Here is a 14784-nt window from a genome sequence, read left to right as displayed (position 1 = left end):
CGCAGTTAACACCGCCTGGAACACCACGGCGTAATGGTGTGTCCGAACGTCGTAATCGTACTTTGTTAGAGATGGTGCGATCTATGATGTCTCTTACTGATTTGCCGTTATCATTTTGGGGTTATGCATTAGAAACAGCTGCATTCACTTTAAATAGGGCACCATCAAAATCCGTTGAGACGACACCATACGAACTGTGGTATGGCAAAAGGCCAAAGTTGTCGTTTCTTAAAGTTTGGGGATGTGATGCTTATGTCAAAAAGCTTCAGCCTGAAAAGCTGGAACCCAAAGCGGAAAGGTGCGTCTTCATAGGTTACCCAAAAGAGACAGTTGGGTACACCTTCTATCTCAAATCCGAGGGCAAAGTGTTTGTTGCTAAAAACGGAGCTTTTCTCGAGAAGGAGTTTCTCTCGAGAGAATTGAGTGGGAGGAAGATAGAACTTGACGAGGTTGTCGAACCTCTCATCCCTCTGGATGGTGGCGCAGGGCAAGGGGAAACCTCTGTCATTGCGACGCCGGTTGAGGAGGAAGTTAATGATGATGATCATGAAACTCCAGTTCAAGTTTCTGTTGAACCACGCAGGTCGACGAGATCACGCGCTGCTCCAGAGTGGTACGGTAATCCCGTCTTATCAATCATGTTGTTAGACAACAATGAACCTGCAAGTTATGAAGAGGCAATGGTGGGCCCAGATTCCAACAAATGGCTAGAAGCCATGAAATCCGAGATAGGATCCATGTATGAGAACAAAGTGTGGACTTTGGAGATACTACCTGAGGGCCGCAAGGCTATTCAGAACAAATGGATCTTTAAGAAGAAGACGGACGCTGACGGTAATGTGACCGTTTATAAAGCTCGACTTGTGGCAAAGGGTTTTTCACAAGTTCCAGGAGTTGACTACGATGAGACTTTCTCACCCGTAGCGATGCTTAAGTCCGTCAGAATCATGTTAGCAATAGCTGCATTTTTCGATTATGAAATCTGGCAGATGGATGTCAAAACGGCGTTCCTTAACGGTTTCCTTAAGGAAGAGTTGTATATGATGCAACCCGAAGGTTTTGTCGATCCTAAGAATGCTAACAAGGTGTGCAAGCTCCAGCGATCCATTTATGGACTGGTGCAAGCATCTCGGAGTTGGAACAAATGCTTTGATGAGGTGATCAAAGCATTTGGGTTTATACAAGTGGTTGGAGAATCTTGTATTTACAAGAAAGTGAGTGGGAGCTCTGTGGCGTTTCTAATATTATATGTGGATGACATATTACTGATTGGAAACAACGTAGAGCTTTTGGAGAGCATAAAAGGTTACTTGAATAAAAGTTTCTCTATGAAGGACCTAGGAGAAGCTGCTTACATTCTAGGCATTAAGATCTATAGGGATAGATCAAAACGCCTGATAGGACTTTCACAAAGCACATACCTTGATAAAGTTTTGAAGAGGTTCAAAATGGAACAGTCCAAGAAAGGGTTCTTGCCAGTTTTACAAGGTACGAGATTGAGTAAGACTCAGTGCCCAGCAACTGATGAAGATAGAGAGCATATGCGCTCCGTCCCCTATGCTTCAGCCATAGGTTCTATCATGTATGCGATGTTGTGCACTAGACCGGATGTTAGCCTGGCCATAAGTATGGCAGGTAGGTTCCAGAGTAATCCAGGAGTGGATCACTGGACAGCGGTCAAGAATATCCTGAAGTACCTGAAAAGGACTAAGGAGATGTTTCTCGTGTATGGAGGTGACGAAGAGCTCGCCGTAAAAGGTTACGTCGATGCAAGCTTTGACACAGATCCGGACGACTCTAAGTCGCAAACCGGATACGTATTTATTCTTAATGGGGGTGCAGTAAGCTGGTGCAGTTCCAAGCAAAGCGTCGTAGCAGATTCTACATGTGAAGCGGAGTACATGGCTGCCTCGGAGGCGGCTAAGGAGGGTGTCTGGATGAAGCAGTTCATGACGGATCTTGGAGTGGTGCCAAGTACACTGGATCCAATAACCTTGTTCTGTGACAACACGGGTGCCATTGCCTTAGCAAAGGAACCACGGTTTCACAAGAAGACCAGACACATGAAACGACGCTTCAACCTCATCCGCGACTACGTCGAGGAAGAGGACGTAAATATATGCAAAGTGCACATGGATCTGAATGTAGCAGACCCGCTGACTAAACCTCTTCCACGGCCAAAACATGATCGACACCAGAATTGTATGGGTGTTAGATTTATTACAATGTAATTCACATGGTGATGTGAGGGCTGGATTATTGACTCTAGTGCAAGTGGGAGACTGTTGGAATTATGCCCTAGAGGCAATAATAAATATGGTTATTATTATAATTCATGTGTCAAGATAATAGTTTATTATCCATGCTATAATTGTATTGAATGAAGACTCATTTACATGTGTGGATACATAGACAAAACACCGTCCCTAGCATGCCTCTAGTTGGCTAGCCAGTTGATCGATGATAGTCAGTGTCTTCTGATTATGAACAAGGTGTTGTTGCTTGATAACTGGATCACGTCATTGGGAGAATCACGTGATGGACTAGACCCAAACTAATAGACATAGCATGTTGATCGTGTCATTTTGTTGCTACTGTTTTCTGCGTGTCAAGTATTTATTCCTATGACCATGAGATCATATAACTCACTGACACCGGAGGAATGCTTTGTGTGTATCAAACGTCGCAACGTAACTGGGTGACTATAAAGATGCTCTACAGGTATCTCCGAAGGTGTTAGTTGAGTTAGTATGGATCAAGACTGGGATTTGTCACTCCGTGTGACGGAGAGGTATCTCGGGGCCCACTCGGTAATACAACATCACACACAAGCCTTGCAAGCAATGTAACTTAGTGTAAGTTGCGGGATCTTGTATTACGGAACGAGTAAAGAGACTTGCGAGTAAACTAGATTGAAATAGGTACGAGGATACTGACGATCGAATCTCGGGCAAGTAACATACCGAAGGACAAAGGGAATGACATACGGGATTATACGAATCCTTGGCATTGAGGTTCAAACGATAAGATCTTCGTAGAATATGTAGGATCCAATATGGGCATCCAGGTCCCGCTATTGGATATTGACCGAGGAGTCTCTCGGGTCATGTCTACATAGTTCTCGAACCCGCAGGGTCTGCACACTTAAGGTTCGACGTTGTTTTATGCGTATTTGAGTTATATGGTTGGTTACCGAATGTTGTTCGGAGTCCCGGATGAGATCACGGACGTCACGAGGGTTTCCGGAATGGTCCGGAAACGAAGATTGATATATAGGATGACCTCATTTGATTACCGGAAGGTTTTCGGAGTTACCGGGAATGACGAATGGGTTCCGGGAGTTCACCGGGGGGGGGGGGGGGGCAACCCACCCCGGGGAAGCCCATAGGCATTGGGGGAGACACACCAGTGGGCTGGTGGGACAGCCCACAAGTGCCCTATGCGCCAAGGAGAAGAAAATCAAGAGAGAAAGAAAAAAAAGGGAGGAGGTGGGAAGGAAGGGGGACTCCCTCCCACCAAACCTAGTCCAACTCGGTTTGGGGGGGGGGGGAGAGTCCTCCCCCTTGGCTCGGCCGACCCCCTTGAGGGTCCTTGGACCCCAAGGCAAGGCCTCCTCCCTCCCACCTATATATACGGAGGTTTTAGGGCTGATTTGAGACGACTTTTCCTCGGCAGCCCGACCACATACCTCCACGGTTTTTCCTCTAGATCGCGTTTTTGCGGAGCTCGGGCGGAGCCCTGCTGAGACAAGGTCATCACCAGCTCCGGAGCGCCGTCACGCTGCCGGAGAACTCTTCTACCTCTCCGTCTCTCTTGCTGGATCAAGAAGGCCGAGATCATCGTCGAGCTGTACGTGTGCTGAACGCGGAGGTGCCGTCCGTTCGGTACTAGATCGTGGGACTAATCGCGGGATTGTTCGCGGGGCGGATCGAGGGACGTGAGGACGTTCCACTACATCAACCGCGTTCTCTAACGCTTCTGCTGTACTGTCTACAAGGGTACGTAGATCACTCATCCCCTCTCGTAGATGGACATCACCATGATAGGTCTTCGTGCGCGTAGGAAATTTTTTGTTTCCCATGCGACGTTCCCCAACACTTTTGTGGTGTGTTTGTCGAGATCCGATGAATTGGGGATTTATGATCAGATTATCTATGAATCTTATTTGGGTTTCTTCTGATCTCTCTTATGCATGATTTCATATCCTTGTAATTCTCTTCGAGTTGTGGATTTTGTTTGGCCAACTAGATCTATGATTCTTGCAATGGGAGAAGTGCTTGGTTTTGGATTCATACCGTGCGGTGACCTCACCCAGTGACAGAAGGGGTAGCAAGGCACGTATCGTGTTGTTGCCATCAAGGGTAAAAGGATGGGGTTTTCATCATTGGTTTGAGATTATCCCTCTACATCATGTCATCTTGCTTAAGGCGTTACTCTGTTCGTCATGAACTCAATACACTAGATGCATTCTGGATAGCGGTCGATATGTGGAGTAATAGTAGTAGATGCAGAAAGTATCGGTCTACTTGTCTCTGACGTGATGCCTATATGTATGATCATTGCCTTAGATATCGTCATGACTTTGCGCGGTTCTATCAATTGCTTGATAGTAATTTGTTCACCCACCGTGATATTTGCTATTTTGAGAGAAGCCTCTAGTGAACACTATGGCCCCCGGGTCTACTCCACACCATATTTTCAGCCTTACACTTTTTCTTCGTTGCACTTTCCGCCTTCAGATCTCACTTTGCAATCAATCTTGAAGGGATTAACAACCCCTTTTTAGCGTTGGGTGCAAGCTCTTTTGTGTTTGCGTAGGTACTCTGGACTTGACGAGATTCTCCTACTGGATTGATACCTTGGTTCTCAAACTGAAGGAAATACTTACTGCTCCTGTGCTTCATCACCCTTTCCTCTTCAACGGAAAAACCAACGCAAGCTCAAGAGATGACAGAAGGATTTCTGGCACCATTTCCGGGAAAGAACTTTTGTTGCCGTAGCAGAAGGATTTCTGGCGCCATTGCCGGGGAGGATCAAGTCAAGAACTCATCCACGTAAGTGTCGTAGACCCATCTCTTGCATTTACTTTGTTTGGCACTTGCCTCTCGTTTTCCTCTCCCCCACTTCGCAATTTGCCTTTTTCGTTTGCCTTTTCGTTCGCCCTTTTTCTCGCTTGCTGTTTGTTCGCTTGTGTGCTTGCTTGCTTGCGGAAGTCACCATGAATGAAAACACCAAACTTTGTGACTTCTCGAAATCTAATAATAATGAATTTATTAGTACTCCGGTTGATCCCGCCACTAGTGCGGAGTCATACGAAATCAATGCCGCTTTGCTGAATCTTGTTATGAAAGAGCAATTCTCCGGCCTTCCCAGTGAAGATGCCGCATCCCATCTCAATACCTTCATTGATCTATACAATATGCAAAAGAAGAAAGATGTGGATAATGATGTGATTAAATTGAAGCTTTTTTCCTTTCTCGTTGCGAGATCGCGCAAAAACTTGGTTTTCTTCTTTGCCCAAAAATAGTATCGATTCTTGGGATAAGTGCAAAGATGCTTATATATCAAAGTATTTTCCGCCGGCTAAGATTATCTCTCTCCGTAATGATATCATGAATTTCAAGCAACTTGATCATGAACATGTTGCACAATGTTCGGAGAGAATGAAATTGATGATTAGAAATTGTCCTGCTCATGGCTTGAGTCTTTGGATGATTATACAAATCTTCTATGCTGGCTTGAATTTCACTTCTAGAAATATCTTGGACTCCGCCTCAGGTGGAACGTTCATGGAAATCACGTTAGGGGAAGCCACAAAGCTCCTAGACAACATCATGACGAACTACTCTCAGTGGCACACTGAAAGGTCACCTACTAGTAAGAAGGTACACGCTATAGAAGAAATTAACTCGTTGAGTGCTAAGATGGATGAGTTAATGAATTTGGTTCCTAGTAGAAGTGCTCCTTTAGATCCTAATGATATGCCCTTGTCTTCTTTGATTGAGAGTAGCAACGCTAGCTTGGACGTTTATTTTTTTGGTAGGAATAATTTTGGCAACAACAATGCTTTTAGAGGAAACTATGTTCCTAGGCCTTTTCCTAGTAACTCCTCTAATAACTTTGGCAACTCCTACAACAATACTCATGGAAATTACAATAGATTACCCTCTGATCTAGAGAGTAATATCAAAGAGTTCATCAACTCACAAAAGATTTTCAATGCGTCCATAGAGGAAAAGCTACTCAAAATTGACGATTTGGCTAATAGCGTTGATAGAATGTCTAGTGATGTTGATGCTTTGTAAGTTAGATGTGCTCCTCCCAAGATCAATATGGATGAAACTTTGAAAGCTATGCGTGTTTCCATGATTGAGAGCAAAGAAAGAACCGCCCAAATTCGTGCTAGACATGAATGGCTTAAAAAGGCGTGTTCTCGTGATAAGAATCACGAAGATCTTAAAGTTCTTGGTGTGACTCCCATTGAATCTTTGTTTTCTTGTGTCAAACCTAATGATTATGGGGCTGGATATGAATCCACTTTGGTTGAAAAGTGCCCCAATGATTCGGAGTCCATCTATCTTGATGCTAAAAGCATTGAAAGTGGAGTAGAAGATATTAAAGCTTTAAGTAGTAATGAAATTCCTACCATGGATTTCAAGGAATTCAATTATGTGACAGCCCGATGTCGGTGTTCCAGAAGATCCCCCTTCTATTTCGTTTTTGTCGTGTGTTGATTTTATTTTGTCGCATCATCGTCGCATCATGCGCATCATCTGCATTGCATCGGCATCTCCGTGCCGCCAGTTTTCAGAAGTTGCATCCGTTGTTAGTTGCCGGTTTGCGTTGTTGTCCGTTCTGAGCCCGACCGCACACGCACGCTGCGGCATCGTCAAAACCCTGTTTTAAAAGTGTGTTGAAAACTTTCTCTGATCGGGGTGAAACTTGGCATGCGGTCGTAATTAGATATAGCTAGGCCGCCTGTCAAATTTCGTCACGATCGGAGTCCGTCTGGTACCCGAACGGTCGTCCGTAGCGGCATCGTCTTCGGTTATTCGTCAGACGTTTGTCGGCGTTTTTAAAATCGTTGCCGCACCGCACCACTCCCCTCTCATCTTAGCCAACGCCACTCTACACACCTAACCCTAACTCTCCTCTCCGATCGGACCGCACGATCGCGAGCGGAGGGTCGAAAAAACCCCACATACCCTCTAACCTAGCCCCTTCCTATAAATAGAGGCTCTCCCTTCCATTTTATGCAAAACCTAGCCCTACCTCGGGATCCGTGCACAGCAAACCCTAGCAGCCCGCCTCCCACTTCCTCCTCGCGCCGCCAGGCCCGCGAGCCCGCAACCGGCCCGCCAGGGCCCGAAGCAGCGCCGCCGCCGCTTGCCCAGCTCCCGTGGCTGCCTTCCTCGCCTGCTCCTGCGAGCCCCGCCAGCGCCGCCCCCCGTGCCGAGCAGCCTCGTGCCTTCCCCGTCTCCGGTCGGACCTCTCTCTTCCTGCCATGCTCGCTGCCGGAGCACCTCCCGCCGGCCATGCCCCGCCTCCGCGCCGCCGGTGACCGCCGCCGCCATCTGCTGTGCCTACGCAGCGCCACGTGCCCCGCCACCCACCGTCGTCCGAATCCGGTCTAATCCGGTCCGGGATGGGGCCTCCCCGCCGTGCCTCGCCGGTATCCGGCCTCCCCTTCGCCGTCGCCGGTGCCTAGCACCTCGCCTCGAGCCGTGCCGCCTCGTGCCCAGATCGGGAGCAGAGGAGGATGACGACCACGGCAGCAGCGCTCCCCCCCCCACGTGGGCCGCAGCGCTCCCCCCACTTGGGCCGCAGCTAGGTGAGCCCCCGCTGCGCCCCTTTATTGTGTTCGCCTGTGCGTAGTATTAGTATGCGGCGCCAATGCTTTATTTCGGCCCGATAGCCAGATCTGGCCCGCGTAGGATTTAATTAATTTCGGCTATTTAATTCTTTTTCAGTAAGGAGCATATTTTCAAACACGTGTAGTCTTTAATCCGTGTGTCGGTTCGGAGAGTATTATATATGTAAAACGTGTAGCTTCTTGCTTAGATTAATAATTTGTAACTTGCATGCATGTTTGGGGTGGGTTGATGTGTCTAATGCCTAGTTTCGCGTGCCGTTCTATTATGTTAGTTGTCCCGGAATATTTTTCGCGCAAGTCCGGATTGCTCGTATGTCGTAGGTTAAATGTCCATGTTTTAGGAACCATTTTTCCATGTATTTTAGAGTAGTCATTCGTATTTATGCGTGTAGGGACTTGCCTCTAGTTTATTTTCGGTGTATAGGTTATTATCTCGCATTTATGTGTGGCATTATTTTTGTTGTGCAACCCCACATATTTTATATGTTTTCGGGGTAGACAAATCCATGGGATTTTTCTGTGCAATTAGTTTTAGCTTTTGAGTAAGTTAGTTTGCGTGATATTTTGCCATGTTGCCCTCTTGTCTATTACGTAGGATTTAATCCGTGCTTCGTTTGAAGGAGTTGTCAACTAGGAAGTTGTTCTTTGATGTTTAGACTAACCCCTGGTAATTTTGGTTGCAATAGAAATGCATGTTTAGGTGTGGTTTGCTTACTCTCAAGTTGCTAGAATAGTGCTGATTTGGAGGTGCTGAAATATTTCTAAGTCTGGAATCTGTTATATTTTGTTGTTGTCTTGTCTTGCTTCTATCTTGTGATCTGTAGCTCTTTTGAGGTTGGTCCAATGGAGTTAGTTGTAAACCTTGTGTTTCTCTAGCATGCCTTGAATTTTCATGCCATTTGGAGTCTTGTAGCTTATGATTTTGCTGCTGTCAATATGGCTTCAGATCGAAAACTGCACTTTCATGAAGTGTAATTTTCACCAAGTCTGAAATAGTGTGTGAGAAGCCATTTTGTGACTTCTTTTCCTAGTGTTCCTTGTTGCCATGCTAGATGTTGTTAGTTGTTTGCTGTAGTGATTCTTACCCTCTTTCGTGTCATGCCTTGCTTTAGTTTATCGGAGTTGTGTAGCCCGTAGTTGTGGGGCGTAGAAAATGCTATGTGGTTGTTTTGGGCAGATTATAGTGATTTCTTGTTTTGCTCGTATCTTTTGAACAGTAGCTCCGTTTTGATCGAGTCCTACATGAAACTTGATTAGAATCTTTTTTAGTTTCATTTTCTCTTGCTGGCTTTATGTTTTGAAGTGCTCGTGACCGTCGTTGCACACATATTGCATTCATGCCATCATATCTTGCGGTGCTTGTATCTTTTGAACCGTAGCTCCGTTGGAGATGTTCTCTATGTGTAGTTTGCTTGAAATGACGCGTAGAATCACGTGAACCTATTTGTTTTGCTGTTTAACAACTAATTAAATGTGTTAGTTCAGATCTGGATAGAATTGAAAATTAACATGTGAGGTCATCCCGGAGATGCTATATGTCATTTCCGACCTCATTTAAAATGCCTAGATAGGTAGTTTAATTACGCTTCACCTGTTGCCATGTTTAACCACATTTAATGTTGCCGTGTACCTAATCGGGATAGAACTAAATAAATAAACGTGGAGTTTCGTCAATATGCAAGTCGTTGCATATGGAACTTCACTTAATGTGTAGCGTTTGAGTGTTGTGAATGGTCATGTCGTGTCTTGCATGCGTTCAGCTGCTCATGCATCATTTGTGTTGTTCATCGTGTGGTGAATTCTGTGTGATGATTTGTGTTTCCGGTTTACTTCGTCTCGATAGAGTTCCGCAGCGTGCCGGATTGTGAGGACCCGTTCGACTACGTCGGTTCGTCTGCTTCACGGAGGCATTCTTCTTCCAAGCAGGATCTCAGGCAAGATGACCATTTCCCTAGATACCATTACTATCATTGACATGCTAGTTATTTCGATGCTATCGATTATGTCTCGTTGCCTACCATATGTTAAATATCAGTCTCTCAACAATGCCATGATAACCTTCAACCTGTTCAACCTAGCAAACCACTGATTGACTATGTTACTGCTTGCTTAACCCTGTTGATAGCATTGCTAGTTGAAGGTGCAGTTGCTGAAACATGGGTTCCTTGTTATATCACCATATTAAATGCTATTTAATTTAATGCACCTATATATTTGGTAAAAGGTGGAAGGCTCGTCCTTTCTAGCCTGGTGTTTTGTTCCACCTTTGCCCTCTTAGTTTCGGCTACCGGTGTTAGGTTCCATAATTGAGTGCTCCTAACACGATCGGGGTTGTTATGGGGACCGCCTTGATAATTCTTTTTAGACTAAAGCTCGTCTTGCAAGGCCCAACATTGGTACTACATTTGCCTAATAACCTAATAATAATGCATAGAGACCCGCCGGCACCCGCAGAGTAATTTAATCAACCCCCGGGCCAGTGCTCCTCATGAGTGTTGGTCCCACCTGAGCGATGTTCGGCGCCCCTCTGGTCACCCAGAGGTTTAGCGATTCCGACGTCTAGCTCATCCGTCGTGTCCCAAGAACGAGATACGCGGCTCCTATCAGGATCGTCGACACGTCGGGCGGCCTTGATAGATTAGTTTTACCTTTAAAGAAATATCGTGTCCATCGGGATTCCGGTGATGCTTTGGGTAATCTTAGAGTTGAGGTTTTCCACTAAGTAATCCGACGAGATCGCGAGTGTCGTGATCGAGGATTTCTATACGGCTTGTGGTAATTTGTGATGGACTAGTTGGAGCACCCCTGCAGGGTTAAATCTTTCGGAAAGCCGTGCCCGCGGTTATGTGGCAACGTGGAAACTTTGTTTAACACTGGTTCTAGATAACTTGAAGTTAACTTAATTAAAATATGCCAACTCGTGCGTAACTGTGACTGTCTCTTTCGTGGGTTCCTTCTCCGATCGAGGACACGGTGGGGTTATGTATGACGTAGGTAGGTGTTCAGGATCATTCATTTGATCATCAGTAGCTCAAGTCTCCTATGCGTAGATCTTCCCCCTCTTATTCTTGTACTCGTAAGTTTAGCCACCAAATATATGCTTAGTCGCTGCTGCAACCTCACCACTTAACCATGCCTCACCCATTAAGCTTTGCTAGTCTTGATACCTTTGGAAATGAGATTGCTGAGTCCCCTCTGTCTCACAGATTACTACAACACCAGTTGCAGGTACAGGTAAAGGTTACTTGACGCGAGCGCGTTGATTGTTCATTTGGAGTTGCTTCTTCTTCTTCATCGATCTAGGATGGGTTCCAGGCCGGCAGCCTGGGATAGTAAGGATGGACGTCGATTTTCTTTTCCCGTTTGTTTTCGTCCATAGTCGGACCCTGCTCTTCTTCATGATGATTATATATTGTACTGATGTGACTCTGATGTAGCTTGTGGCGAGTGTAAGCCAATTCTATATATCTCTTCTTTTCAGTACATGTACTTGTAACGATATCCATTCTTGCGACACGACGAGATGCGCTTCTATCCCTGACGAGGCCCTCGTGCCAAATTGAGGATAGGGTCGCATCTTGGGCATGACAAGTTGGTATTAGAGCAGTACCGACCTAGGAGCCCCCTTGATTGATCGAACTTGGCCGAGTCGAGTCTAGTGAAAAACTGCTTTGAGTCTAGTTATATATCGGAGAGTAGGATTCTTTTTTCTCCTCTTCTATGCTCTGGTGAGGAATCTTGATGTAATAATTTAATTCTACTTCTCTTCTCACTCAACAATTTTTTTGGATCACGCGGATATTTTTGGAATCTATATGATGCCGATGTGACAAAGTTCTATCTTGGTGCCTCCTATTTGTTGGGTAACGTAGCATAAATTCAAAATTTTCCTACGCCATATTCAGATCTTCCTATGGAGAGACCAGCAACGAGAGAGGGGTAAGAGCATCTTCATACCTTTGAAGATCGCTAAGAGGAAGCGTTACTAGAACGCGGTTGATGGAGTCGTACTCGCAGTGATTCAGATCACGGTGTGATTCCGATCTAGTGCCGAACTACGGCACCTCCGCGTTCAACACACGTGCAGCCCGGTGACGTCTCCCGCACCTTGATCCAGCAAGGAGGAGGGAGAGGCTGGGGAAGAACTCCAGCAGCACGACGGCGTGGTGTCGATGGAGAGACTAGGTCTCCCGGCAGGGCTTCGCCAAGCACCGGCAGAGAGGAGGAGAAAGAAGGGCAGGGCTGCGCCGAGGGAGAGGGAGAAGTCTGTCTCCCAAGGGCCAAAACCCCTCTCTATTTATAGGAGGAGGGGGAGGGGGTGCGCCACCCTTAGGGTTCCCCCCTAGGTGGTGCGGCAGCCACCAAATGGGAAAGGGGTGCGGCGGCTAGGGTGGGAGGGGGTGGCGCACCACCTGGTGGGCCTAAGGCCCACCTGCGCCTAGGGTTGCCCCCTCTCCCAACCACTTCCGCATTGGGCTGGGTGTGGGAGGCGCACCAGCCCACCTAGGGGCTGGTTCCCTCCCGCACTTGGCCCATCTAGCCTCTTGGGGTTGTTGCCCCCTTCGGTGGACCCCCGGGGCCACCTCCGGTGGTCCCGGTGGTTCCGGTACGTTACCGGTGACGCCCGGAACACTTCCGGCGTCCAAACCCATCCATCCTATATATCAATCTTTACCTACGGACCATTCTGGAGCTCCTCGTGATGTCCAGGATCTCATCCGGGACTCCGAACAACTTTTGGTAACCTCGTATAACAATTCCCTATAACCCTAGTGTCATCGGACCTTAAGTGTGTAGACCCTACGGGTTCGGAAGACAGGCAGACATGACCGAGACACCTCTCCGGCCAATAACTATTAGCGGGGTCTGGATACCCATGGTGGCTCCCACTTGCTCCACGATGATCTCATCGGATGAACCATGATGTCAAGGATTCAATCAATCCCGTATATGATTCCCTTTGTCTGTCGGTATAGAACTTGCCCGAGATTCGATCGTCGGTATACCTATACCTTGTTCAATCTCGTTATCGGTAAGTCTCTTTAATCATTCCGTAGCACGTCATCATGTGACTAACTCCTTAGTCACATTGAGCTCATGATGATGTTCTACCGAGTAGGCCCAGAGATACCTCTCCGTCACACGAAGTGACAAATCCCGATCTCGATCCGTACCAACCCAACAGACACTTTCAGAGATACCCGTAGTGCACCTTTATAGTCACCCAGTTACGTTGTGACGTTTGATACACCCAAAGAACTCCTACGGCATCCAGGAGTTGCGCAATCTAATGGTCGAAGGAAAAGACACTTGACATTAGAAAAGCTTTAGCATACGAACAATACGATCTAGTGCTATGCTTAGGATTGGGTCTTGTCCATCACATCATTCTCCCAATGATGTGATCCCGTTATCAATGACATCTAATGCCCATGATCAGGAAACCATGATCATCTATTGACTAACGAGCTAGCCAACTAGAGGCTTGCTAGGGACACATTGTGATCTATTTATTCACACATGTATTAATGTTTCCTGTTAATACAATTATAGAATGAACAATAGACGATTACCATGAACAAGGAAATATGATAACAACCATTTTATTATTGCCTCTAGGGCATATTTCCAACAGTCTCCCACTTGCACTAGAGTCAATAATCTAGTTACATTGTGATGTATCGAACACCCATAACATTATGGTGTTGATCATGTTTTGCTCGTGGAAGAGGTTTAGTCAACGGGTCTGCAATATTCAGATCCGTGTGTACTTTACAAATATCTATCACTCCACTCTGGACATGGTCCTGGATGGAGTTGTAGCGGCGTTTGATGTGCTTCGTCTTTTGGTGAAACCTGGGCTCCTTGGCTATGGCAATGGCCCCAGTGTTATCACAGAAGAGTGTCATTGGACCCGACGCGCTTGGAACCACTCCAAGGTCGGTGATGAGCTCCTTCATCCAAATTCCTTCATGAGCTGCTTCTAAAGCAGCTATGTACTCCGCTTCACATGTAGATGCTGCTACGACCTCTTGCTTGCTGTTGCACCAGCTCACTGCCCCACCATTCAACACATATATGTATCCGGTCTGTGACTTAGAGTCATCCGGGTCTGTGTCAAAGCTAGCGTCGGCGTAACCATTTACGACGAGCTCTTCGTCACCTCCATAAACGAGAAACATTTCCTTAGTCCTTTTCAGGTACTTAAGGATATTCTTGACCGATGTCCAGTGTTCCATACCGGGATCACTTTGGTACCTCCCTACCAAGCTTATGGCAAGGTTTATATCAGGTCTGGTACACAGCATGGCATACATTAGAGAGCCCACGGCTGATGCGTAGGGGACAGAACTCATCTTCTCACTATCTGATGCCGTGGTCGGCGACTGAGTCTTACTCAATCTCATACCTTGCAAAACTGGCAAGAACCCTTTCTTTGAGTTTTCCATATTGAACTTCTTCAATATCTTGTCAAGGTATGTACTTTGCGAAAGACCTATGAGGCTTCTCGATCAATCTCTATAGATCTTGATGCTTAATATGTATGTAGCTTCTCCAAGGTCCTTCATTGAAAAACTTTTGTTCAAATAGGCCTTTATGCTCTGCAACATCTCTATATTATTCCCCATCAATAATATGTCATCCACATACAGTATGAGGAAAGCTACAGAGCTCCCACTCACTTTCTTGTACAGACAGGCTTCTCCGTAAACCTGTATGAACCCAAACGCTTTAATCACCTCATTAAAGCGAATGCTCCAACTCCGAGATGCTTGCACCAGCCCATAGATGGATTGCTGGAGCTTGCACACTTTGTTAGCACCCTTAGGGTCGACAAAACCTTCTGGTTGCATCATATACAACTCTTCCTTAAGGTTCCCGTTAAGGAACGTTGTTTTGACATCCATTTG

Source organism: Hordeum vulgare, chromosome 5H (genome assembly GCF_904849725.1).
Source record: "Hordeum vulgare subsp. vulgare chromosome 5H, MorexV3_pseudomolecules_assembly, whole genome shotgun sequence".
Taxonomy (NCBI): domain Eukaryota; kingdom Viridiplantae; phylum Streptophyta; class Magnoliopsida; order Poales; family Poaceae; genus Hordeum; species Hordeum vulgare.
Note: the sequence above shows the minus strand (reverse complement) of the source record.